The sequence below is a fragment of the Tachyglossus aculeatus genome, chromosome 5, assembly GCF_015852505.1.
Source record: "Tachyglossus aculeatus isolate mTacAcu1 chromosome 5, mTacAcu1.pri, whole genome shotgun sequence".
In the NCBI taxonomy this organism is placed as follows: domain Eukaryota; kingdom Metazoa; phylum Chordata; class Mammalia; order Monotremata; family Tachyglossidae; genus Tachyglossus; species Tachyglossus aculeatus.
Genome location: NC_052070.1, coordinates 16,261,936 through 16,288,584, shown reverse-complemented (window position 1 = coordinate 16,288,584; position 26,649 = coordinate 16,261,936). Strand labels below are relative to the sequence as shown.

Genomic DNA, 26,649 nt, shown 5'->3' with positions numbered 1-26,649 from the left:
CCTTGACGTCTTAGCTGCCTTTGTCCTCTTCCTCCTGGAAAGGTTATCTGGCCTTGGCTTCACTGATGTCACTGTCTTCTCCAACTTCTCCTCCTATCTCTCTGACCACTCATTCTCATTCTCTTTCACCAGTTCCTCTTCTGTCTCCTACCTCCTAACCCTGAAGTTCCCTCAAGGCTCGGTGATGGGTCCTCAATTTTTCATTTACACTCACTCCTTTGGAGAACTCACTCCTTTCAACTTCCATCTCTGTGCAGAAGATTCCTAAATTTCCCTCTCCAGTCCTAATCTCTGTCCTCCTCCGCAGTCTCAAATTTCCTTCTGCCTTCAGGACATCTCTACTTGGATGTACTGCTGACACCTTAAAATTACCATGTCCAAAATATAACTCTTCTTCCTCATCCCTGTAGAGAACACCAACATCCTCCCTGTCTCACAAGCCCATACCGTTGGCATCATCCTAGACTCATCTCTCTCATTCAAACCGCATATTCAATCTGTCACCAAATCCTGTTTGTTCTACCTGTACCACATCTCCACAATATGTCATTTCCTCTCCATCTGAACTGCTACTAGACTGATCCTAGCTCTACTTTAGACTCCACACTGTCCTCCCTGACTTCCTGTCTCTCCCTTCCCCCTCCAGTCCACACTTGCTCGCCTGTCCAGAACGTTTTTCTAAAAGAAAATCCAGTCTGTCTCCCCATTACACAAAAACCTCATTCAGCACATTAAACAGAAACTCCTTACCATTAGTTTTAGGGCACTCAGTCACCTCTCCCCCTCCTACCTTACCTTGTGAGATTCCTAGCCCACACACTTTACAACTCTATTACGAACATACCTTAATTTTGTCCGTCACATCACTGTCCCCATTACCCACATTCTCCTGGCATGGAACTCTCTCCACTTCATATACAAAAGATCGTGGCTCAGTGGAAAGAGCCCAGGCTTTGGAGTCAGAGGCCATGGGTTCAAATCCCGGCTCCGCCAATTGTCAGCTGTGTGACTTTGGGCAAGTCACTTAACTTCTCTGTGCCTCAGTTACCTCATCTGTAAAATGGGAATTAAGACTGTGATCCCCCTGTGGGACAACCTGATCACCTTGTTACCTCCCCAGCACTTAGAACAGTGCTTTACAGATAGTAAGCGCTTAACAAATGCCATTAAAAAAAAAAAGATCACCACTCTCCCCATTTTTAAAGCCCTTCTAAAATCACATCTCCTCCAAGTGGCCTTCCCTGACTAAACCCTCATTTCACCTATTCAGGCACCTTTCTGCATCACCTCTGCATTTGTACCTGTGCTCTCTAAGTACTTGGTATTCATCCCACCCTCAGATTCACAGAACTTTTATACATATCCTTATATTTTCCCAAACCTCCATTTCTCTCCCTTTCTAAACTGTTAGCCTCTTGTGGGCAGGGAACACATCTACCAAATCTACTGTAAGCCTGTGGCATGCCGGGAATGTGTCTACCAACTCTGTTTTATTGTACTCTCCCAAGTACTTAGTACAGTGCTCTGCACACAGTAAGAGCTCAATAAATACCACTGATGTTTTTATCAAAGTGCTTAAGGGGTATGAACACAAATACATAACTGACACAAAAGAGAAGGCGAACAGGGTGGTGGGGAAATGAGTGGTTAGTCAGGGAAAGCCTCATGGAGGAGATGTGACTTTAGTAGGGTTTGAAAGTGGAGAGAGTGGTGGACAGTTCATTCATTCATTCATTCAATCATATTTATTGAGCGCTTACTATGTGCAGAGCACTGTACTAAGCACTTGGGACGTACAAGCTGGCAACATATAGAGATGGTCCCTACCCACTAACGGGGGATAGGAAGTGGGAGGAGGTCCAGACGAGAGTGAGGGAGTGGACAAGGGGTCAGTAGCTTTAATTCGATTTGTTCTGATGACTTCACACCTGTCTACATGTTTTGTTTTGTTGCCAGTCTTCCCCTTTTAGACTGTGAGCCCGTTGTTGGGTAGGGACCGTCTCTATATGTTGCCAACTTGTACTTCCCAAGCACTTAGTACAGTGCTCTGCACACAGTAAGCACTCAATAAATATGATTGAATGAATGAAGATGGACAAGATTGAGGTACAGTGAGTAAAAGCCCTTTACATTGTTCCAAACCTTGTATCTAATCTTGGGTGGTATTTAGAAAGAGCATGGAAATGTGCTTAAATAAAATTCTAAATAACTTTTTCAATCTGTACACTGATAGATTAGTCACCCTTCTCTAACAGACTATAGGGTAATTTACCCCGAGGCGTTCAGTGAATTACGGTTGGTTGGTTGATTAAGTCAACTAGAGATTCTCTTACTGTTCGTGTTATCTATATCAATTCCATGATTTTTAGGTGTCAAAGGAGCACTATCTCAAGCTTTTTCGGCATTAAATCTAGACAGACACTGTGAAAAAAGCAGGATGACTAAAGTTCAACAAGTCAGAGGAAAAATTAACACCCCATGAGTTTCCAGAACCTATTCCTCAGTGGACTGAATTGGCTAATTTTCCCCTTGTAATCGTCTTTCTATTAGCAAACCCATCTTGAATCTTGATTCCTAATTGTGCAATCATTTTCCATGAAGAAAGCATTTAAGAACGGGAAGAAGAATTGGTCTCCATATCGGCTCAGCCTCAGCTACTCTGAAGAGGGGAGAAAAAGCAGAGGGCTGGACTTCGACTTTCAAAAAGTGCTGTGGATTAAAGAATGGAATCCAAAAGATGTGATAAGAGAGGGAAGAGGGCAAAGGGGGAGGAGATGAATACTGCATTACCAGCAAGATTTGGTAATTGCAGCAAAAGGGTTCGCTAGCTAAATCCAGTAATTGCAGGCAATGAGTTATAGATGCATTCATGTGAATGCCCATATTTTACTCTGTTTGTTTTGTGAGAACAAAACCAGAGAATGAGGCTAGAGGGATGTGGACACTGTGAAAAGGCTTAGTGTTACTGCTGTGAACTCCAGACATGCATCTCTTCATCATAAGGGAACTATGGCAGTAACCTGTGATAGCAACCAGTTCCCGTTTATGAGCAATGAATACTTTGCTATCAATGTTAAGCACGAGGTGCCAGTTATTGTTGACCTAATTACACCAAGGGAGCACTGGCAATCATGTAGCAAATATCTGATTTATCCTATAATTAGACTAACCTTAGACTTCACTCTCTGTATTCGACTGTTTTCAGGGATTAGAGTTGGACTGAAGACAAACCTTTAGGAATTATTTCATAGGAAGCATACAAGAGAAGCAACATGGCTTAGTGGAAAGAGCAGGGGCTTGGGAGTCAGAGGACGTGGGTTCTAATCCAGGCTCCGCCACTTGTCCGCTTTGTGACCTTGGGCAAGTCACTTAACTTCTCTGTGCTTCAGTTACCTCATCTGTAAAATGGGGATAAAGACTGTGAGCCCTACATGGGACAACCTGATTAGTCTGTAAGCACTAAATAAATATCATTATTATTATTATTACAATGAACTAGGCATCATAAACTTTGGCATTTGATGAATCATATATTATCATTTATATTTTTGCTTTTTCAGATACTGTTCAGAAAACAATCATAGAATTATTTTTGTTAATTGCTTACTATGTGCCAAGCACTGTGACAAACAAAGGAGTAACAAAGTGACAAGTAAGCGCTTAGTACAGTGCTCTGCACACAGTAAGCACAGTAAGCACAGTAAGCACTATTGAGTAGATACAAAATAATTTTATCATCACAATCCCTGGGATTGTGGGACAGCCTAATGATCAATGACCTTCTCCCACTCCCTTCTGTATGACACTGACTTGCTCCCTTTATTTATCCCCCCTACCAGCCCCACAGCACTTACGTACATGTCTGTCATTTTATTTATATTAACGTCCATCACCCCATGTAGACTATGTACTCATTGTGGGCAGGGAATTTGCCTGTTATATTGTACTCTTCCAAGCACTTAGTACAATGCTCTGCACAGAGTAAGTGCTCAACCAATAACTGAATGACTACTCCATCCTAATCCTCCTCAACCTCTCCGCCTTTGACACTGGACTATCTCCTTCTCCCAGAATAATAGCTAACCTTGGTTTCACTAACATTCATTCATTCAATTGTATTTATTAAGCGCTTACTATGTGCAGAGCACTGTACTACGTGCTGGAAAGTACAATTCAGCAACAGATAGAGACAATCCCTACCCAACAACAGGCTCACAGTCTAGAAGGGGGATACAGAGTCTAGAGGGGGATAGAGAAGCAGCATGGCTCAGTGGAAAGAGCACGGGCTTTGGAGTCAGAGGACATTGCCAAGATCTGCCCTTTCCTCTCCATCCATATCGCTACCCTGCTCATTCAAGCTCTCATCCTATCCCGTCTGGACTACTGCATCAGCCTTCTCTCTGATCTCCCATCCTCATCTCTCTCTCCACTTCAATCCATACTTCATGCTGCTGCCCAGATTATCTTTGTCCAGAAACACTCTGGGCATATTACTCCCCTCCTCAAAAATCTCCAGTGGCTACCAATCAATCTGCGCATCAGGCAGAAACTCCTCACCCTGGGCTTCAAGGCTCTCCATCACCTCGCCCCCTCCTACCTCACCTCCCTTCTCTCCTTCTACAGCCCAGCCCGCACCCTCCGCTCCTCCGCCGCTAATCTCCTCACCGTACCTCGTTCTCGCCTGTCCCGCCATCGACCCCCGGCCCACGTCATCCCCCGGGCCTGGAATGCCCTCCCTCTGCCCATCCGCCAAGCTAGCTCTCTTCCTCCCTTCAAGGCCCTACTGAGAGCTCATCTCCTCCAGGAGGCCTTCCCAGACTGAGCCCCTTCCTTCCTCTCCCCTTTGTCCCCCTCTTCATCCCCCTCATCTTACCTCCTTCCCTTCCCCACAGCACCTGTATATATGTATATATGTTTGTATATATTTTTTACTCTATTTATTTATTTATTTATTTTATTTGTACATATCTATTCTATTTATTTTATTTTGTTAGTATGTTTCGTTTTGTTCTCTGTCTCCCCCTTTTAGACTGTGAGCCCACTGTTGGGTAGGGACTGTCTCTATATGTTGCCAATTTGTACTTCCCAAGCGCTTAGTACAGTGCTCTGCACACAGTAAGCGCTCAATAAATACGATTGATGATGATGATGATGATGGGTTCAAACCCCAGCTCCGCCACTGTGACAGCTGTGTGACATTGGGCAAGTCACTTAACTTCTCTGGGCCTCAGTCACCTCATCTGTAAAATGAGGATAAAGACTGTGAGCCCCACGTGGGACAACCTGATCACCTTGTAACCTCCCCAGCGCTTAGAACAGTGCTTTGCACATAGTAAGTTCTTAATAAATGCCATCATTATCATTATAATTATTGTACAGACAACAAAACAAGTAGACAGGCATCAATAGCATGAAAACATGACAGCAGATTATACACTGGGGCTCGTCAGGGGCAAATAAGAAAAAAGAATATCAAGGCTTACACATCATTCAGTTTGGCTACTCTCCGCAGAAATTCCTCATAAGTGAGGGAACTGCTTTCCTGGACCAAGGACACCTGCTTTGCAACTTTTTCAGGGAGTTTGCCCATCACCACCTGGGTCTGGTCAGAGACCTGCTGGCCCATAATGAAATAACTCAGGTCAAAAATCCAGAGGCAGGTGCAGTTTCAGTCATGTGTCGAGTTTCTTGAGTTCATAACTTTTGAATGTAAAACTGTTATTGACTTTGTAGACATTGAAATTCTGTACAGAGCTCACCCTGGCTTCCCAGCCAGGCGGGCGCAGGCCGGCTGCCTCCCAGCCCTGGCAGCCGCCCCCCTAACACTGTTCTCTCATCTGACTGCTCCTTCTTAATCCCTTTCACAGGTTCCTTCTCTACCTTCCTCCCTCTACCACAGTTCTGTGACCCCTACTCTTCTCCATCTATACCCACTCCCCTGAAGAGCTCATTCATTCCCAAGGCTTCAGATATTCTCTCTAAATGGAGGATTCCCAAATCTACCTCTCCAAGCATGATCACTTTCCTTCTGCAATCCCATAGTTATTCCTGTCTTCAGGACATCAATACTTGGAAGGCAAGTAGTCAACACTTCAAACTTACAATATCCAAAACAGGACTCCTTGTCTTACCACCCTAGCTCTTTCCTCCCCTGTCTTTCCCATCAATCATATTTGAGTGCTTACTATGTGCAGAGCATTGTACTAAGTGCTTGGGAGAGTACAGTATAACAGAGTTGGAAGACTATAGACAACACCATTATCCTCCCTGTCTCATAAGCCCATAACTCTGACATTGTCTTCAATTCTTCTCAGTCAACCACATACTCAAACTGTCACCAAATCCTGCATTTCTCTCTTTGCATCATTAAAATCTGCCCTTTCTTCTCCATCCAAACTGCTAGAACATTAATCCAAGCCCTTATCCTATCCTGCCTTGATTACTGTACCAGTTTTGCTCACCTCCCTGCCTCCTGTCTCTCCATTCCAGTCCTTACTACACTTTACTTCCTGGATCATTTTTCTAGAAAAATGTTCAGTTTATACCTCCCCACTCCTCAAAAATTTTCAACATCTAACGAAAAGAAACTCCTCACCTCCTTATACTCTATTGCTTCCTCTCCTTGTGATTTATTTTCATGTCTATTTCTTCCACGAGATGGTAAGATGAGAACAGGTATTGTCTATCAACTCTATGTACTCTTCTAAGTATCTAGTGTAGTGCTCTGAAAACAGTATATGCTCAATAAATGTCATTTGCTTAATGGGAAGGGTGTACAGGCCTTTAATTCCAATTTTACAAAGGAGGAAACTGAGTCATAGAGAAGTTAAAGTCACACATCAGGCAAGAGGCAGAGCCAGGGTGATAATCTGACCCACCTGACTCCAGATCTCGGACACTTCCCCATAGAGTCACCTCATCAATGTTTTCTATAGTTTTATCTACAATTGTGTTTACAAAGTACAATAACAAAATGAAACTAAAATAATTGACAAAGAGGTTGATTGTGTGTGAGCTATTCAGAGGTGGTCCGGCTGGTTAGAATAAGAAATGTTCTAGTCGGGTATTCCCAAGGCTACCAGTGACATTTGCAAATGATAGAGTGAGAAAACAAGGGAAGGTGTTATGATGAGAGATGGATAGGGCACAGAGAATAGTTCTGGCCTTGTTGCTGGCACAGTGGGAGAAAGGAATTGATTTGGTGTTAAAAATCAATTGTTAACTGATTCTGCCCCTTGAAATAAGAGAATGGCACTGTATTCCACCTTGTGTGTAAGCTTGTTGGATTGCACAAGATAAAGAAGGTCGGACATTCAGGTTCTTGAATGAGAGCCTTCTGTGGAAAATGTGCATTGCATGGCTCTGAGGAGGATGTGCTGGGGAAATTTAATTGGTAATCTTCTCTCATCCCTAATCTATCAGCAAGGACAGACCAAAGGAATGAAAAAAACTGAAATGCTCTGAAAGGCACCATTATTCTCTAAAGATAACGGGGTGCAAGATATGCCCCCCCCCCCCCCAGCATCTTGAGACACTCCTCTGGCTCCTTTCCCCTGCTGCATGCACTCTTCCTTCGATCAGCCATCCACTCCGCTGGCTCTCTCCTGGACAAGTCACTCGTGGTAAATCACAGAAGCGATCAGACCTGTTTGTGGAAAAGCTCATGAGGGGACAATGGGCTGGGTCACAGAAGGTGCTAGCTGTTGTGAGCCCTTGGTTCATACCAACCAGGACCATCCTGGTTCTGGCGAGCCTTGGTGACAGCTGTAAAGTCAAACCACACCTCTGATCACCAAGGTAATGTGGAAAGTTTTTTAACTTAGTTTTTCCAATGTACAAGCGAGTGACACATATAAACACACACACACACACACACACACACACTCATTTCACTCTCCATTTATTTTATTTTGTTAATATGTTTTGTTTTGTTGTCTGTCTCCCCCTTCTAGACTGTGAGCCCGCTGTTGGGTAGGGACCGTCTCTATATGTTGCCCACTTGTACTTCCCAAGTGCTTAGCACAGTGCTCTGCACACAGTAAGTGCTCAATAAATACGATTGAATGAATGAATGAATACCGGGGTCCAATACCAGTCTGCCGTTCAAGGGAACCCATTCTGCCCATGCTTCTTTGTTCTGCCTCTAAGTGCCATTGCCTTCTGCGTCTTTCAAGTGCTGCTCTCAGTGTGCATCTGCTCCAAGTGCTTTACTTCTGCCTTTGGTGTAGGTTTCAGCATGCACTTTCTCACAATTTAAAATGACCGACTTAGGTGTCGCAGCTGTGGTTCTATGTGGCAGTGATTGGTTGGTCCAGGCCCATTACTGGGTAGAACAGGGAGAGAAAGCCCTGCTTCCCTCCATGCTCTACTCCCATAAGCCCCCAAGCACCTGCCTCAAGTAGAGCCCATTAGTGCCTTTGTGAATCTTTCTAATAATAATAATAATAATAATAATAATAATAATAATGATGGCATTTGTTAAGCACTCACTATGTGCAAAGCACTGTTACAAGTGCTGGGGGGATATGAGGTGATCAGTTTGTCCCACGTGGGGCTCACAGTCTTAATTCCCATTTTACAGATGAGGTAACTAAGGCACAGAGAACTTAAGTGACTGGCCCAAAATCACACAGCCGATACGTGGCAGAGTCTAGATTAGAAACCATGACCTCTGACTCCCAAGCCCGTGCTCTTTCCACTGAGCCACGCTGCTTTCTTCCTTGTTGCTGTTCACGGGATCACAAATAGTCACTAATCACTGTCTTTGGGTAGGGACTGTCTCTATATGTTGCCAACTTGTACTTCCCAAGCACTTAGTACAGTGCTCTGCACACAGTAAGTGCTCAATAAATACAATTGATTGATTGATTAATAAGGCAGCTTGCTGTGGGCTCACCATAGTAGTCTGGTCCAGAGAGCTGGCAGTGTGTACACATCATTAGAGAAGGCAGAGGTGGCAGCCGGCTGTGTGACCTTGGGAAAGTCACGTCACTTCTCTGTGCAAAGGGACCCTTTATCAAGGGGATGTTTTCTTACTTCATTTGACTATTTGATAGCAGCATTTCAAAATCGATGATCTCAATGTATTGACCATCTTTCTCTTAGTTAAGGAAACCAATAATGTCCCTTTTGAGAACATGCTCTAATCTGGCATTGTTTCCTCAGGGATCAGATCAATGTTGGCCTTTTAGGTTTTTGCCAAGATTGGAGAAGTCTTGGAGTCTCAATGATGTGAGATCATGGTAAATTAGAGAGTGCACAGATAAATGGGATCCTTAGCTAATCCAAAACTTTATTCATTCATTCATTCAATCGTATTTATTGAGCGCATACTGTGTTCAGAGCACTGTACTAAGCACTTGGGAAGTACAAATAGGCAACATCATTAAAATATAAACTCCTCCCTCTAAACGGTAAGCATGCTTGCAGGCACGGAATGTGTCTACCTTCTCTAGTGCATTGCACTCTCCAAAGAACTTAGTAGGGCTCTGCATATAGTATTTGCTCAGTAAATACCACTGATGGATCAATTGTTGCAATCTCCAGGATCACTGACAAGTAGCCTAAACCATAAACTGGATGATTTAAGTGTGGTCTTCTTTCTCATTCCCTTCTCCTACACGTAGGATAACACATGTAGTTATGATAAGCTGCAGAGAAGCAGAGTCCTCTAGACTGTAAGTTCCTTGTAGGCAGAGAATGTGCCTATCAATTCTGGAATGCAGGGTGGTCTAGTGGAAAGAGCACAGGCCTTGGAGTCAGAGGACCTGTGTTCTAATTCTAGGTCTTCCACTTACCTGCTATGTAATGCTGAGCAAGTCACTTAACTTCTCTGTTTCTCAGTTTCTTCAAATGTAAAATGGAGATTCAATTCCTGTTTTATCAATTAATTGTATTTATTGAGCACTGTGTGCAGAGCACTGTACTAAGAGCCTGGGAGAGTACAATACAACAGAATTGGTAGACTCATTCCCTCTCCACAACAAGCTTACAGCCTAGAGGGGGATCCAGGCATAAATATAAGAAAAATGATATTACTGATATGTACATAAGTGCCATGGGGATAAGAGAGGGGTGAAAAGATTGCAAATCCAAGTAAGAGGAAAATGCAGAAAGGAGAGGTAGAAGAGGAAATGGGGGCTGAGTTAGGGAAGGCCTCTTGGAGGAGATGTGCTTTTAATAAGGTTTTGAAAATTGGAAGGATGATCATTGGCAGGGAGGGAGTTCCAGGCCAGAGGCAGGATGTAGGGAAGGGAATGGTGGTGAGAGGGACAATATCGAGATACAGTAAGTAGGTTAGCTTTAGAGGAGTGAAGTGTATAGGTTGAGTTGTAGTAGAAAATCAGGGAGGTAAGGTCAGAGCGGGCAAGGTGATTGAGTGTTTTAAAACCTATGGTAAGGAGTTCTCCCTCCTACTTAACTGTGAGCCTCATGTGGGATAGGGGTTGTGTCCAACCTGATAAACTTGGATCTACCCTTGCCCTTAGAACAGTGCTTGTCATGCAGTAAGTGATTAACAATTATTATTATAGTTATTATCATTACACTGCCCTGCACATTGTACAGTGCTCTGCACAAGGTAAGTGCTCAATTGATTGGGTGGAGGTTTCTGAGAGAGCAATCTGTAAATAGGCAAATTAGGAATATCCCTGGTGATGGTTAGAATAAATTCTAGTGACCCATGGAGGTGAGTTCTGTGAGAAGGTTCACTAAACTTTCTTTGGCTGCTTCTCTCACAAGAAATAACATTCAGACAATCAAGGAACTGGCTGGGAAAGGAGCCATTGCATTTAACAGGAGGAATAGATTGAACTATACTTAATGTTTGGAAAAGGGCCACCACAGGTTAAGAAGTTTACTTTTGGAGGTTATAACTGTTGATCAGAGCGAAATCATCAAGGAAGCATTTCGCTAAATTTTTCCCAAAGATGTATAGCCCGAGGATTGCTTTTCTTTCCAAGTTCTGGGATGTGTGGGAGGCTCAAACAGTGCTGCCTGTATCGGATTGAACAAGAGACTTGTCTTGGGGCTGACAAGTTCTATGCTTTGCTTTAGTCTCCTCTCAAGAGCCCTTGACACCAATTTCAAAGAGGTCGATGCAATTGCTGAAAACATTGGATGCTGAGGTCATTCCAGAGCCTCCTGACGTCAGTGGGTCAGAGCCTGCTGGAAAGAGGAAGGGAAGGAAATGGGAGCCTGGGGGAGAGAGGAGTAGGGAATTTTAGAAAGCACTGGCTAGAAACAAGAGAAGTAGAAGTGGCAGCCTCACTTTCATTCTTTATTTTTCATTAATTCGGCTTCCACCAAGAACCGTATGCAATGAATACCTCGAAAATGTGGGTTAATTGAGGACCGTGGCATTGTGGAATCTGTTATCCCATGAACTTAAAATAATCAGTGGCATTAATTGTGTGATTATTGTGTGCAGAGCACTGTACTAAGTATTTGGGAGAGTACAATGCAACAGAGTTGGTAGACACAATCAATCCCTGCCCTCAAGAAACTTAAAGTCAGTGGTATTTATTGAGTGCTTCTTAAGTGCAGAGCACTATATTTAACAATTGAGAGAGTACAAAACAACAGAGTTGGTAGGCCTGTTTCCTGCCCACAATGAGATTATAGTCTAGGGAACTGTATTGGAATTAAATGGAATTTCTTAGTTTCCGGTTCCTGACATTTCAACCAAAATGGTGACCGAGCCCTACAAGGAAGAAAAGAGAATAGTGCAGATACCTCGCCCCCAGAGCCCCTCACTATCCTTCCCCCCACCTACCCCTTCCCCTCCATTGTTAGAGCACGGGCCTGGGAGTCAGAAGGACCTGAGTTCTAATCCCGGCTCTGCCACTGGTTTGGTGTGTGACCTTGGGTAAGTCACTTAACTTCTCTGTGCCTTAGTTATCTGTAAAATGGGGATTAAGACCACGAGCCCCATGTAGGACAGAGATTGTGTCCAACTTGATTACTTTGTATCTACCACAGTGCTTAATACAGTGCCTGGCACATAGTAAGTGCTTAACAAATACCATTAAAAAAAACTAGTAGGAAAGTTGCTGCAGCCCTGCCCGCCAATTACATCCCCTGCCACATCTGCCTTTCTCGCTCTCCTCACCCTGATACTGGTGTCTCGCTGGATCCCCACCCTGAGCTCAATTGGCCCAGGTACCTCACTGCTCTCTGACTATCTCTGACTTCTCTTTCCCTCACTGTTCAGGCTTCACACATGCCACAGGCTGAACTCATACTTGGCTCCCGCTTGACTCCTGGATCCCCAGGAGCTCATGACCTCTAGTACAGTCACAGACATCCCAGGCTTACCCACGCCTGGCTGTACCCATCTCTCCTCTCCTAACAATAATAACAATAATGATGACGGTATTTGTTCAGGGCTTACTATGTGGCAGGCACTGTACTAAGCACTGGGGTGGATACAAGCAAAGTGGGTTGGACACAGTCCCTGTCCCAAGTCGGGCTCACAGTCTCAATACCCATTTTCCAGATGAAGGAACTGAGGCCCAGAGAAGGGAAGTGACTTGTCCAAGGTCACACAGCAGACAAGTGATGGAGCAGGGATTAGAACCCAAGACCTTCTGATTCCCAGGCCCTCTCTCCCCTTCCCTCCCAGCTTAGTGGGGGAGTCAGAATGAACTGGTTTCTAATTCCAGCTCCACAGTATGTCTGCTGAATGACATTCAGGCAAGTCACTAAAATGCTCTCACTTTTCTGATATGAAATGTGGGACAGGGACTCTGTCCATCCTGATGGCATTGCATCTACTTCTGTGCTTAGTACAGTGCTGGGAAAGACCACGAGCTTATCAAATATCACAGTTGTTATGATCATTCACATTTTGAATGGCAAATACCCAGTTAGGAGCACCTTTGTTTCGAAGAACTTGTTTACTGTGCCAAGCAATGTACATTAGTGTGTGTGCTCAAGAAATGGCGATACAATAAAGTAAAAATTCCATTTTCCATCAGAATCAATTAATCAATTAATGGTTTTTATGGAATACCTACTATGTGCAGAGTACTGTATTAAGTACGTGGGAGAGTACAGTACAACAGATTTAGCAGATACAGTCCCTGCCCATAATGAAGTTACAAGCCAAAAGATGGGGGAAATATCATTTTCCTCATTGCAGAAATGGAGCCGGACCTATGCAACTATACTGAAGGAAGTTAGGTAGAACGTCTCTCTTCGCATTTCCATCCCCCAGTTTCCAACAAGGCAGTTTCATCTAGCCTGTCTGTCATATTCATCATTTAATCAGTGGGATTTATTGAAAGCTTACTCTGTGCAAGAGCATTGGAAGAATACAATGCAGTCGATAGACACAATCCCTGCCACATTGAATTGACAATCCAATGGGATTTATAGCTGATTCCTTCTGTCTTCCTTATCTCTTAAATCACCATTCATCAACTCCCTCATGATTTCAAACCTTCCAAGACATGAGTCTCTCATTATAGAACCCAATCACTTCAATGTCACTGTCCTAGCATGCACCTATCCTGACAGTTTTGTCGACCCATTCTCTTTTAATCCATTTTCCAAACACGTATTTTTCCCACTAGAAACGGCTGGTCAAACTTATTCTTTAAATGTATCTTGGATTCATCTTCCTCCAAGTGCTCAGTACAGTATTCTGTACACAGTTAAGTGCTTGATAAGTGCCAATGATCAGTTGATTCCAGCTCCCCAAACCCTTGAGACTCCCAGAAGGACAGGGCCATGTCTAATTTCCCCTGTATGTTCACTTCCAGCACTTATTCAAGGGCTCTGCACAGAAAACATTTAATAAACATTATTATTAGTATTATTACTGTTAGTATTGTTATCATTGTTACTATGAGGGCAGGAAGGAACTCAGGACCCCTAGATGCTATTTTATTAAATTTTTCTTCATGACTAACAATCACCTTTGGGAAATTGTACAGTGGAGTGCATAGGGAAGCAGTGTGACCTAGTGGATAGAGCATAAGCCTTGGAGTCAGAAGGACCTGGGTTCTAATCCCTGTTATGCCATTTGTCCACTGTGTGACCTTGGGAAAATCCCATAAGTTCTCTGGGCTTCATTTTCCTCATCTGTAAAATGAATATTAAGACTGTGAGCCCCACGTGAGACATGGACTGTGTCCAACTTGATTAGCTGGTAATCTACCCCAGTGCTTAGTACAATGCTGGGCACAGAGTAATCACTTAACAAATACCTTAAAAAAATTGGGGATCAAATTATTTTGTTACCCCTACATAAGATCAGTTACTCCCTGATGTTTGAGATTTAACGGCTTTTATTCTACCCTTAGGATTCATAGTTATGAATGGCAGTGGACATATTGTAGGACTCTGATAATTTTTCAGTTACAGAGGCAGACTATCATGGGGATGCGGTACATAATTTTTTTATGTACTAAGCGTTGGGGTAGATAGACAAGAAAATCTGGTCAGGCATAATCCCTGTCCCAGTTGGGTATCACAGTTTGAGTAGGAGAGCGAACAGGTATTGAATCCTCATTTTAAAGCTGAGGGAAGTGAGGTGCAGAGAAGTGAAGTGACTTGCCCAAGATCACTTAAGCAATTAGTAGAGTGAGCAATCGAACCCAGGTCCTCTACTGCCAAGTTCATGCTTTTTCTATTAGGCTTTGCTGCTTCTCTTCTTGTATCCTCCAAGCCCCTGGGTTTTGCCCAAAGTGCTGATGGTGGTAGTGGGGAACTAATGGCTCGTGGTGGGGAATGGCAGGGAATAGCAAAGACACACAGCATTAATAGGACACTCTAGTCACACATACTGTGGGATCTGCCCTTGTGGATGCCTTGTATTAGAATCAGGTAGTCACTTAAAGGGGCATTTTCAGAATCACCATTTGGGGAAAGTGTGAAACTATCCAGATTTCTTTGCTAAGGAAATAAACGGGACAACCACCAAGATACTGCTGTGTTCTAACACAGCAGGGTGAGGACAAGGTCCTTCGATAAGAAGGATTTCCCAACTCCCCAAACATTCCCTTTATTTCTCCCATCAAAAGCCCAGGAAAACAGACTGCTCAGCAATGCTACTGTTTTCTCCATAACAACATCTCAGTCCCCAAACTGAAACATTGTAGGATTTCGAATTCCCCGGGACCCATTTCCAAGCCCACAAGACTTACCCATTCGCTAACTTTCAGAAGACTATCATTTCCAAATTTTAATTTGAAAATATCTCTCCCAGATTGTGACTGAGCTGTTTGGGACTGTTTTTTGTTTTGTGTTTAACATCGGATTGCACCAAACCACCCTTAGAAACTATACAGTGTTACTGCAAACCTTCACAGGATTTCATTGATCCATTCAGGTCTCTAAACTGAGCGAGCATTTGAGAACAGCCATAGAACACTGATTTATTTTAATCTGAGTTCAATTCAATCACGGTGCACCTCTCTTCCTCTCATTTTGCTGAAGTACAAAATGGTGGTATTTAAAAGGACATTTTTAAAGCTGACTTTGAGGAGGGGATTTATTTTTAATAAGAGCCAGATACCTTACTGAATGATTTTCTGGGATCCAATTTTCAATCATTTGTCCTTTTCCAAGTTTTCAGAATGAGAAGACTTCACTAAAGGGCTTCATTTCAGAATTTCTCCCCAAATCTTTTACTGAAATAAAACTGGTCATCCATTATTCCCAGATGGACATCCGATTTGAAGGCTTTCTTCCCCAGCCATCAGAATCCCTGGAAAGAATAGCATCTTGACAAGACATAGCCTGACAGGTCTGAACTTCTATTTTTACCTCTTTTAAAAGTCCTAATTATAAGGTTTAGAACAACAGGCAAAGACATTCACAGTTAAGTCGGTGGGTGGAAGACAAAAGCAGATAGAGCTATTACGAATCTAGAGGAGAATAGACACCTAATCTTAATGAAATGATACTCAGCTAATTCCTTTGAAACTTAATCGTCTCATTCTGGCATTGTGACTGGGCTCAGAGGTGAAGTTAGAAACAAAAATTCTATTGTTAACTGCCTGAGCCTCTAATTAGAAGGTGGTACATTTTGCCTTGTCATCTAAAAACAATCCCAGTCCCAGAAACGCACACTTACCAGGTGGCAAAATGGCACAGGAGAAGAGCTCACTGCACATCCTTCTACAGCCTTCTAAGCAATTCCTTTGCCTCATCATCCATAACAATTCCCAGGAAACCAAGAGATGGAATGCTTTTCTGCTGTTGTAGAATTATGTTGCTTGCATCCTCTTTGGCTACTTTAAGAGTTGATTTAAGCATGTAAAAAAGCATGCTGCAGACAAGCGGGGCCGAGTGACTCCGAGATAGAAAGCCAGGAAAAGGGAGAGCATATGGGCCCTGGTATGGAAGAGAGAGACCAGAAGGAAGTTCAAAAATCAAATACAGTGTCCCTTTATTAACTAGTGACTCCAGGGTTGCAATCAGAAAAGGAAGGAAGGTCTGTGTTGGTTCATTGTTTTCAGATGGGTTTAGGGGCCCAATAAGGAACTTTGTTTGCATTTCTTTGAAACAGTTCCAGAAACTGTGAAGAATGAACCCGGTAATGGAAAAAACAAATCTACTGAGCTCCCCTAAGTTTTTCCTCTCTGAGTAATGAGGGCTGACGATAAACTCAGCTAAAGAGAAATGTTAGCAAATGCTAGCAAGGGTGCCTGTGTAGCAGAGAAACTATTTAATAGGCTAAAATTAAGCCCTTACTGTGATTTGATGTCAATTATGGTCATTCATATGCACACCCTCTGCCTTCCTTGGTTTGGAAGTTGTGGGCCGAAATAGCTCAGTTGGGAGAGCATTAGACTGAAGATCTAAAGGCCCCTGGTTCGACCCCCAGGTTTCAGCACGTTAGTTTTTAGAGAAGCAGCGTGGCTCAGTGGAAAGAGCATGGGCTTGGGAGTCAGAGGTCATGGGTTCAAATCCCAGCTCCTCCAATTGTCAGATGTGTGACTTTGGGCAAGTCACTTAACTTCTCTGTGCCTCAGTTACCTCATCTGTAAAATGGGGATTAAGACTGTGAGCCCCCCATGAGACAATTTGATCACCTTGTATCCTCCTCAGTGCTTAGAACAGTGCTTGGCACATAGTAAGTGCTTAACAAATGCCATCATCATTATTATTATTATCAAGCAGAGGTTTGTTCTATAAACAAGGCTCTCTTTTTCAGTCCTATATTTTCCAAAGCTCCTTGGATTTTAAAAAAATATGGCTCAAATTACTGAAAACATGCCAAAACAGAAGATGGTATCATTGTTCTTAACAAAGAAAAGAGGAGGTCTTCTCCTAACTGTACTGATAATAACATAAGGAAGCAGCGTAGCCTAGTGGAAAGAGCACGGGGCTGGAAGTCAGAGGACCAGAATAGGAAGTCAGAGGACCAGAATACTTGTCACAGCTCTGCCCCTTCCCTGCTGGGAGACCATGGGCAAGTCACTTAGATAATGACTCTCACCACCTTCAAAGCCTATTGAAGGCATATCTCCAAGAGGCCTTTCCTCATTTCTTTTTCTCCTTTTCTCCCTCTCTCTTCAGTGTCACCCTGATTTGATCCCTTTGTTCACCTCCCCACCTCGTCAGACCACAACACTTTAGAACATACCTGCAATTTATTTAGATTAACGTCTGCCTTCCCCTCTGGATTGTAAACTCACTCTGGGCAGGGAATGTGTCTGTTATATTGCACTCCTCCAAGCTCTTAGTATAGTGCTCTGTACCCAGTAAGTGCTCAATAAATGCAGTTGACAACTTATCTGGGCCTCAGTTTCCTGAGAAGCAGTGTGGCTTACTGGAAAGAGCACGGGCCTGGGAGTCAGAGGTCGTGGGTTCTAATCCCAACTCTGCCATTTGTCTGATGTGTGACCTTGGGCAAGTCACTTCACTTTTCTGTGTCTCAGTTAGCTCATCTATAAAATGGGGATTAAAACTGTGAGCTCCATGTGGGACAACCTCATTACCTTGTATTACCCCAGTGCTTTGAACAGTGCTTGGCACATAGAAAATGCTTAAAAAATACCATTATTATTATTATTAATACCTGTTCTCCCTCCTACTTAGACTGTAAACCCCCTGTGAAATGGGACTGTATCCACCCTTATTAACTTGCATCTACCCCAATGCTAATGATAGTTCTTGACACACTTAACAAATACCATTATTACTATTGTAAAGAGAATAGAGGTGCTTTTGTGTATGGGGTGGATTAGTACAATGAAATTTGGGAGCTACTCCTCTGATTAGGAAGTAACTCTCTTGTTTTCCTTTTCTTTTTTTTAATGCTGTTTGTTAAGTGTTTACTATCTGCCAGGCACTGTACAAAGTACTGGGGTAGATCCAAACTAATCGGGTGGACACAGGCCCTGTCTCACATAGGGCTCATGATCTTAAGAGAAGCAGCTTGGCTCAGTGGAAAGAGTATGGACTTTGGAGTCAGAGGTCATGGGTTCAAATCCCAGCTCCGCCACTTGTCAGCTGTGTGACTTTGGGCAAGTCACTTAACTTCTCTGTGTCTCAGTTACCTCATCTGTAAAATGGGGATGAAGACGGTGAGCACCACGTGGGACAACCTGATCACCTTGTAACCTCCCCACCACTTAGAACAGTGCTTTGCACATAGTAAGTGCTTAATAAATGCCATTATTATTATTATTATTAGTCCCCATTTCATAATAATAATAATGATAACTGTGTTATTTGTTAAGTGCTTACTGTGTTTCAGGCAGTGTACCAAGTGCTGTGGTGGATACAAGCAAATCAGGTTGGACACAGTCCCACATGGGGCTCACAGTCTTAATCCCCATTATACAGATGAGGTCACTGAGGCACAGCGAAGTGAAGTGACTTGCCCAAGGTCACACAGCAGGGAAATGGTGGAGCCGGGATGATTAGAACCTAGGTTCATCTGACTCTCAGGCCTATGCTCTATCCACTAGGTATACCTGTTTTTAGTCAGTTAAAGATATATTGAACGCTTAATCTGTGCAGAACACTATAATCAATCAATAGAAATTTACTGAGCACTGCACTTGCTGAGTGCAGTGCTGAACTAAATGCTTGGGAGAATACAATGAAGCAAATAAATCCCTGCCCTCAAGGGGTTTCCTATCTAGTAGGGGAGACTTTAATTGGGAAGCAGAGTTTAAAGATATGTACAAAGTGCTCTGAAGCTAAAGGCAGGAGTGAGTATTTGTGCTTAGAGGGTACAGACTCAAGTGCATTGGTGATGCAGATGGGAGGAAAATGGTAAGGCGATGAGAGGTCAGTCAAGGAAGTCTTCCTGGAGGAGATGTGCTTTCAGTAGGGCTTGGAAGGTGGGGAGAATAGTGGCCTGCTGGACGTGAAGGGGAAGGGAGTGACTGGAGGGAAGACATGAGCAAGAGGCCAGTGGTGATAGAGAGATGAGATTGGGGCATGGTAAAGAGGGTAGTGTATGAGGATTGAAGGGTGAGGCCTGGGGTGTAGTGGGAGGGAAGCAAGAAAGTGTAGTTTGTAGTGGGAAAGGATCAAGGATGAATAGTGGGGAGAGAGTTGATTGAGTGCCTTAAATCCAATGGTGAGGAATTTCTGTTTAATCAGAGATGGCTGGTCTACAATTGGAAGGTTTTTGAGGGTGGGGTGGCAATTTTTATTTTTATTTTTTTTAGAAAAATGATCTGGGAGCAGAGTGAAGTATGGATTGAAGAGGCTAGAGGCAAGGAAGTCAGTGAGGGGGCTAGTGCAGTAGTTGAAGCAGGATTTGACAAGTATTTGGACCAGTAGGGTGTCAGTTTGGATGAAGAGGAAGGGGTGGATTCTAGAATTATCAATAGAGAAACAATGGGATTGATGACTGTCTGGCTATGCGGCTGGAAGAAACAGATGAGTCAAGGGTAATGCCAGGGTTTCAGGCTTGTCAGATGGGGCCAGGCAACTTGGTCTGTGTAAACATAGCCTGCAGCATAAACTGTGGTATTTTCTCCTTCATCTGAGTCTTATCTTGGCACACAGGAAGAAGAAGCATAAGGGGGTAGAACGAAATTAGATTTCCCACAGCAATTTCCTGGAATCCCAGGGGAAAATGAAGCCTTTTCGCGTATGAAGAGACTTTATGCTTAAATTGTCTTCTGCATGTCATCTTCTCAATTACCTACAAGCATGGAGGGGATGTTCTAGCAAGTACAAGATGGGGTTGCCATTTGCATTAGAGGTGTTAGGTTGACTCATGAATTTAGTAATATTTACATTATTTGTTACTTGCTTACTATGTGTCAAGCACTGTTCTAAGTGCTGGGGTAGACACAAACTGATTAGTTTGGATACAGTCCCCGTCCCACATGGAGGTGAAAAATCTTAATCCCCATTTTACAGATGAGGTAACTGAGGCACAGAGAAGTGAATTACATTGCCCAAGGTCACACAACAGTCAAGTGGCGGAGCCGGTATTTGAACCCTGGTCCTTCTGACTCCCAGGCTCATGCATAATCCCCTAGGCCATGCTGTCTAGATGTCCTGTCGGATCCACCAATCTCTAGGTGAAGAGGTTGAATTATGATTCAACATGGCGCCACATCCCCCCGGCAGTCATAGGATGCCAGCCTAGTGCCAGCTCTCCACATATGTCTTCGCAGCTACAATCGAGGCATGGGTGTAGGCCCGATGTGGATGTTGTAGGTGGGAAGGCACTAGCTGTGGGCCAGCCCGCAGGGAGATCAGCTCTGACTGGTCTCTGAGGCCCAACTGGTATGGAGGAACCAGTCGCCCCCTATGCGCATCCATGCAGCCACGGTCATGACATAGTGGATAGAACAGGGGCCTGGGAATCAGAGGGTCATGGGTTTGAATCCCAGCTCCACCACTTGTCTGCTGTGTGACCGTGGGCATGTCATGCAGCGTGGCTCAGTGGAAAGAGTCTGGGCTTGGGAGTCAGAGGTCATGGGTTTGAATCCTGGCTCTGCCACTTCTCACCTGTGTGACTTCGGGCAAGTCACTTAACTTCTCAGGGCCTCAATTCCCTCATCTGGAAAATGGGGATTAAGATTGTGAGCCCCATGTGAGACAACCTTCATTACCTTGTATCCCCCCAGCGCTTAGAACAGTGCTTGGCACATAGTAAGTGCTTAACAAATACCAACATTATTATTTTCTGTGCCTCAGTTAGCTCATCTGTAAAATGTAGTTTGAGACTGTGAGCCCCACGTGGGACAGGGAATGTGTCTGACTGATTTTCTTATATCCACCCCAGTGCTGAGCACAGTTTCTGGCACATAGTCAGAGCTTAACAAGTACCACAATTATTATTATTATTCAGTAGTCAGCTGGCCAATCATATTTACTGAGTGCTTACTGTGTGGAGAGTACTGTACTAAGTGATTGGGAGAACACAATAAAACAATAAACAGACACATTCCCTGCCCACAGCAAGTTTACGGTCTAGCTGCAGTGTCCCTTACTCCTTGAGATCGCCCTTGCCCTGGACCACCTGGGGAGGGGATGAACCTTTCTGCAATTGGAGTAGCCCACAGACCCAGGGGCATGTCTTGGAAAAGGCAAAAAAAGTCAAACCCAGATTTATTTACGTGGGTGTTTTAAAGTAAAGCAAACATAAAGGGGAGGGCGAACTCTGGTTTCTTGGTCTGGTCACCCTGGCGACTGCTACAGTGCTCGGAATGAGGAACGAGGAGAAAAAACTTTGGGGACACGAACCGTCAGGGTCTGGGGTCTGGGTAGGTACCACAGGTTCTTTCTTGCTGCCACTGCTCCCAAACCAAGGTGATGAGTAGGGACAGTGGAGGAAAACCTCTCACAATCAGCCTGGGTTTCTTCCTACAGAACTGACCAATAAGTCCTGTCTTCCCTTCTCCACCACCAAACCCTGCTCTAGGGACCTAGGAATTCAAAATCTGAGATGATTGAACAGTAGCTATTATAACTTCTCAATCATATCATGTAGGATTTTTGCTGATTATCAATTTGTAACACAAAATGCACCAACCCGTCGTGGAACTGTTCTGTATAAACATATACATAATCTTTTCCTCAATATATGAATTGCTCTAGTGACTCTAGAGTGTTCAAACATGCTACCAACATCCTCATCTTCAAGAAGGAAGGTGGAATATCGTATTATCAATCAAGTCAAATTTCTTGAGCACTTACTATATGCTCAATCTATCCAAATCCTCCTCGACCTATCAGCTGCCTTCGATGCTCTGGACCATCCCCTTCTCCTCAACACGCTATCCAACCTTTGCTTCACAGACGCCATCCTCTCCTGGTTCTCCTCTCATCTCTCCGGCCGTTCATTCTCAGTCTCCTTCGTGGTCTCCTCCTCCCCCTCCCATCCCCTTAATCTAGGGGTTCCTCAAGGGTCAGTTCTTCTATTCTCCCTCTATACTCACACCCTTGGTGAACTCATTCGCTCCCATGGCTTCAACTATCATCTCTACACTGATGGTACCCAAATCTACATCTCCACCCCTGTTCTCTCTCCCGCCCTCCAGGCTCGTATCTCCTCCTGCCTTCAGGACATCTCCATCTGGATGTGTGCCCGCCATCTAAAACTCAACATGTCAAAGACTGAACTCCATATCTTCCCTCCCAAACCCTGTCCTCTCCCTGAATTTCCCATCACTGTGGATGGCACTACCATCCTTCCCGTCTCACAAGCCTGCAACATTGGTGTCATCCTTGATTCCGCTCTTTCATTCACCCCACACATCCAGTCTGTCACCAAAACCTGCCGGCCTCACCTCCGCAACATCACCAAGATCCTCGCTTTCTTCTCCATCCAAACTGTTACCTTGCTTGTTCAATCTCTCATCCTATCCCGACTGGATTGCTGCATCAGCCTCCTTTCTGATCTCCCATCCTCCTGTCCCTCCGTGCTTCAGTCTATACTTCACTCTGCTGCCTGGTTTGTCTTTCTGCAGAAGTGCTCTGGGCATGTCACTCCCCTCCTCAAAAATCTCCAGTGGTTGCCTATCAACCGTCGAATCAAGCAAAAATTCCTCACTCTCGGCTTCAAGGCTCTCCATCACCTCACCCACTCCTACCTCACCTCCCTTCTCTTCATCTACAGCCCAGCCTGCACACTCCGCTCCTCTGACACTAACCTCCTCACTGTGCCTCATTTTTGCCTGTCCCACCATGGACCCCCGGCCCACATCTTGCCTCTGGCCTGGAATGCCCTCCCTCGACACATCCATCAAACTAGCTCTCATCCTCCCTTCAAAGTCTTACTGAAAGGTCACCTCCTCCAGGAGGCCTTCCCAGACTGAGCCCCTCCTTTTCCTCTCCTCCTACTCCCCTCCCCATCGTCCCTACTCCCTCCCTCTGCTCTACCTCCTTCCCCTCCCCACAGCACTTGTGTATATTTGTACATATTTATTACTCTATGTTTTTGATGATGTTTATATAGCTATAATTCTATTTATTCTGATGGTATTGACACCCATCTACTTGTTTTGTTTTGTTGTCTGTCTCCCTCTTCTAGACTGTGGGCCCATTGTTGGGTAGGGACCATCTCTATATGCTGCCGATTTGTACTTCCCTTGCACTTAGTACAGTGCTCTGCACACAGTAAACCCTCAATAAATACGATTAAATGAGTGAATGAATATGCAGAGCATTGAACTAAACTCTTGGGAGGGTGTTTTGGAAGCTGCATGCCGTAGTGGATAGAGCATGGGCCTGCGAGTCAGAAGGTCATGGGTTCTAATCCTGGCTCCACCACTTGTCTGCTGTGTGGTCTTGGGCAAGTCACTTCACTTCCCTGTGCCTCAGTTACCTCATCTATAAACTGGGGATTAAGACTGTTAGCTCTGTGTGGGATAGGGATGATGTCCAATCTGATTTGCTTCTATCCACCTCAGAGTTTAGGACACTGCTTGGAACACAGTAAGCGCTTAACAAATACCATAATTATTATTATTATTACAATACATGGGAAGCAGCATGGTCTAGTGGGTACAGCCCGCCTCTTGTCTGCTGTGAGACCTTGGAAAATTCACTTTGCTTTTTTGTGCCTTAGTTTCCTCATCTGTAAAAGGAGGATTAAGACTGTTAGTCCCATGTAGGCCAGGGACTCTGCCCAACCTAATTAGTTTGTATCTACCACTTAGTACAGTGCCTGGCACATAGTAAGCATTTAACAAATACCATAAAAATACAACAGAATTAGCAGATAGGTTCCTTGCCCATAATGATTTGCCCTGAAAAATTCATTAACATTCTGAGACTATTCATGTTGGCCTGTCTGGTATGGTCAGAATTAGAGGTGCCGTCTCTGATCCATTTCTTATTGCCAATGGTATAAAGCAGGACTGTGTCATTCAATAGGTCAATCAATCAATCAATCAATTGAATTTAGTGAGAGTTTACTGTGTGCAGAGCACTGTACCGAATGTTTGGGCGACTACACTCTAACAGAGTTGGTAGACATGTTCCCTGCCCACAAGGAGCTTATGATCTTGAGGGGAAGACAGCACATTTCCACGATTCATTTTAATATCTAAGTCATGTGGGGCTGAGAGTGGGATGAATAATGGATTCAAATGTGAGGGTGACATGGAAGGGAGAGAGGGTGGGGAAATCTACATTTCCTCCCCCTGATCTGTCTCCCTCTCTCCAGGCTCACATCACCTCCCGTCTTCAAGACATCTCTACCTGGATGTATTCCTGTCACCTCAAACTTAACATGTCCAAAACAAAGCTCTTTATTTTCCCACCCAAACCCTGTCCTCTCCTGGACTTTCCTCTCACTGTAGATGGCACCACCAACCTTCCTGTCTCACAAGCCCATAACTGGTATTATCCTTGACTCCTCTGTCTCATTCAACCCACATGTGCAATCTGTCACCAAATTTTGTTGGTCCCACCTTCACAACATCACTAAAATGCTCCCTTTCTTCTCCATCCAAACTGCTACAATGCTAATATAATCACTCAACCTATCCCACCTAGATTACTGCATCAGCCTCCCTGCTGACCTCCCAACCTCCTGCATCTTCCCACTCCGTCCATACTTCACTCTGCTGCCCAGATCATCTTTCTACAGAAACATTCAGGACATGTCACTCCCCTCCTCAAACATCTCTCAGTGGTTGCCTATTCACCTCTGCATCAAACAAAAACTCTTTACCTTTGGCTTCAAAGCTCTCCATCACCTTGCCCACTCCTATCTCACCTCGCTTCTCTCTTTCTACAACCCAGCCTGCACACTCCGCTTCTCTGGTGCTAACCTTCTCACAGTGTCTCGTTCTCGCCTGTCTCGCAGCCGTCCACAGGCACACATCCTACCTCTGGCCTGGAATGCCCTCCCTTCTCAAATCTGCCAGACAATTACTCTTCCCCTCACTGCAAAGCCTTACTGAAGGCACATCTCCTTCAAGAGACCTTCCCAGACTAAACTCCACTTTTTCTCATATCCCACTCTCTTCTGGGTTGCCCTGATTTGCTCCCTTTGCTCTTCCTCACTCTCTCAGCCCCAAAGCACTTACGTATATATCTGTAATTTTATTTATTTATATTGCTGTCTGTTTATTTTTACTGTTGTCTGTCTTTCCTCCCTATAGACAGTGAGCTCATCGTGGGCAGGGATTGTCACTCTTTATTGTTGTACTGTACGTTCCCAAGTGCTTAATATAGTGCTCTGCACACAGTAAGCGCTTCATAAATAGGACTGAATGAATAAATGAATGAATGAGTACTTAGGGAAGGCCTCTTGGAGGAGCTTTGATTTTAATAAGGCTTTGAAGGTGGGAAGAGTGACTGTCTACCGCTCTACCTCCTTCTTCTCCCTACAGCACCTGTATATATGTTTGTACAGATTTATTACTCTATTTTACTTGCACATATTTACTATTCTATTTATTTTATTTTGCTAATATGTTTTGTTTTGTTGTCTGTCTCCCCCTTCTAGACTGTGAGCCCGTTGTTGGGTAGGGACCGTCTCTATATGTTGCCAACTTGTACTTCCCAAGCGCTTAGTACAGTGCTCTGCACACAGTAAGTGCTCAATAAATACGATTGAACGAATGAATGAATGAATGAATGAATGAATATGAAGGAGAAGGGAGTCCCAGGACAGAGGCAGGATGTCGTTGAAGGACTACCTCTCCCTACTCCTCAAGAACCTCCAGTGGTTGCCCATCCATCACCACATCCAACAAAAACTCCTTACCATTGGCTTCAAAGAACTCAAGTGCCTTGCCCCCTTCTATCTTAACTCGCTGATTTCCTACCTCTACCCAAACAACACACTTCACTCCTTTAATGCCAATTTACTCACTTTCTCTCAATCTTGTCGATCTCATCACTGACCCTTCACTCACATCCAGCCTCTGGCATGGAACTCCCTGCCCCTTCAAATCTGACAGACCACTACTCTCCCCATCTATTATTAAAATCCCATCTCTTCCAGAGACCTTCCCTGACTCAGTCCTCATTTCCCCCACTCCTTTTCCTTTCTGTGTTTCTCTCACACTTGGATTTGTACTGTGTATTCAGCCCCAAAACACTTATCTATAGATACCTATCATTTAGATTGTGTCACCCTTTCTAGACTGTAAGCTGTGCTCTTTCTACACTGGATAGAGCACAGAACTGGGAGTCAGAAAGAAGGTCAGGGGTTCTAATCCCAGCTCCACCACCTGTCTGCTGTGTGACCATAGGCAAGTC

The 26,649-nt window shown here is 44.2% G+C and overlaps 1 protein-coding gene and 1 non-coding gene across 2 annotated transcripts in view; one reads left to right on the top strand and one right to left on the bottom strand.

The window, feature by feature from the left end:
- The window catches only part of ARHGAP28 (Rho GTPase activating protein 28), a 167,736-nt gene that overhangs the window by 108,638 nt on the left and 32,449 nt on the right, over positions 1 to 26,649 (bottom strand). The gene's annotated exons all lie outside the window — the stretch shown is intronic.
- TRNAF-GAA lies at positions 16,770 to 16,843 on the top strand. The gene has a single exon. It is a non-coding gene; the product is annotated as a tRNA-Phe (tRNA).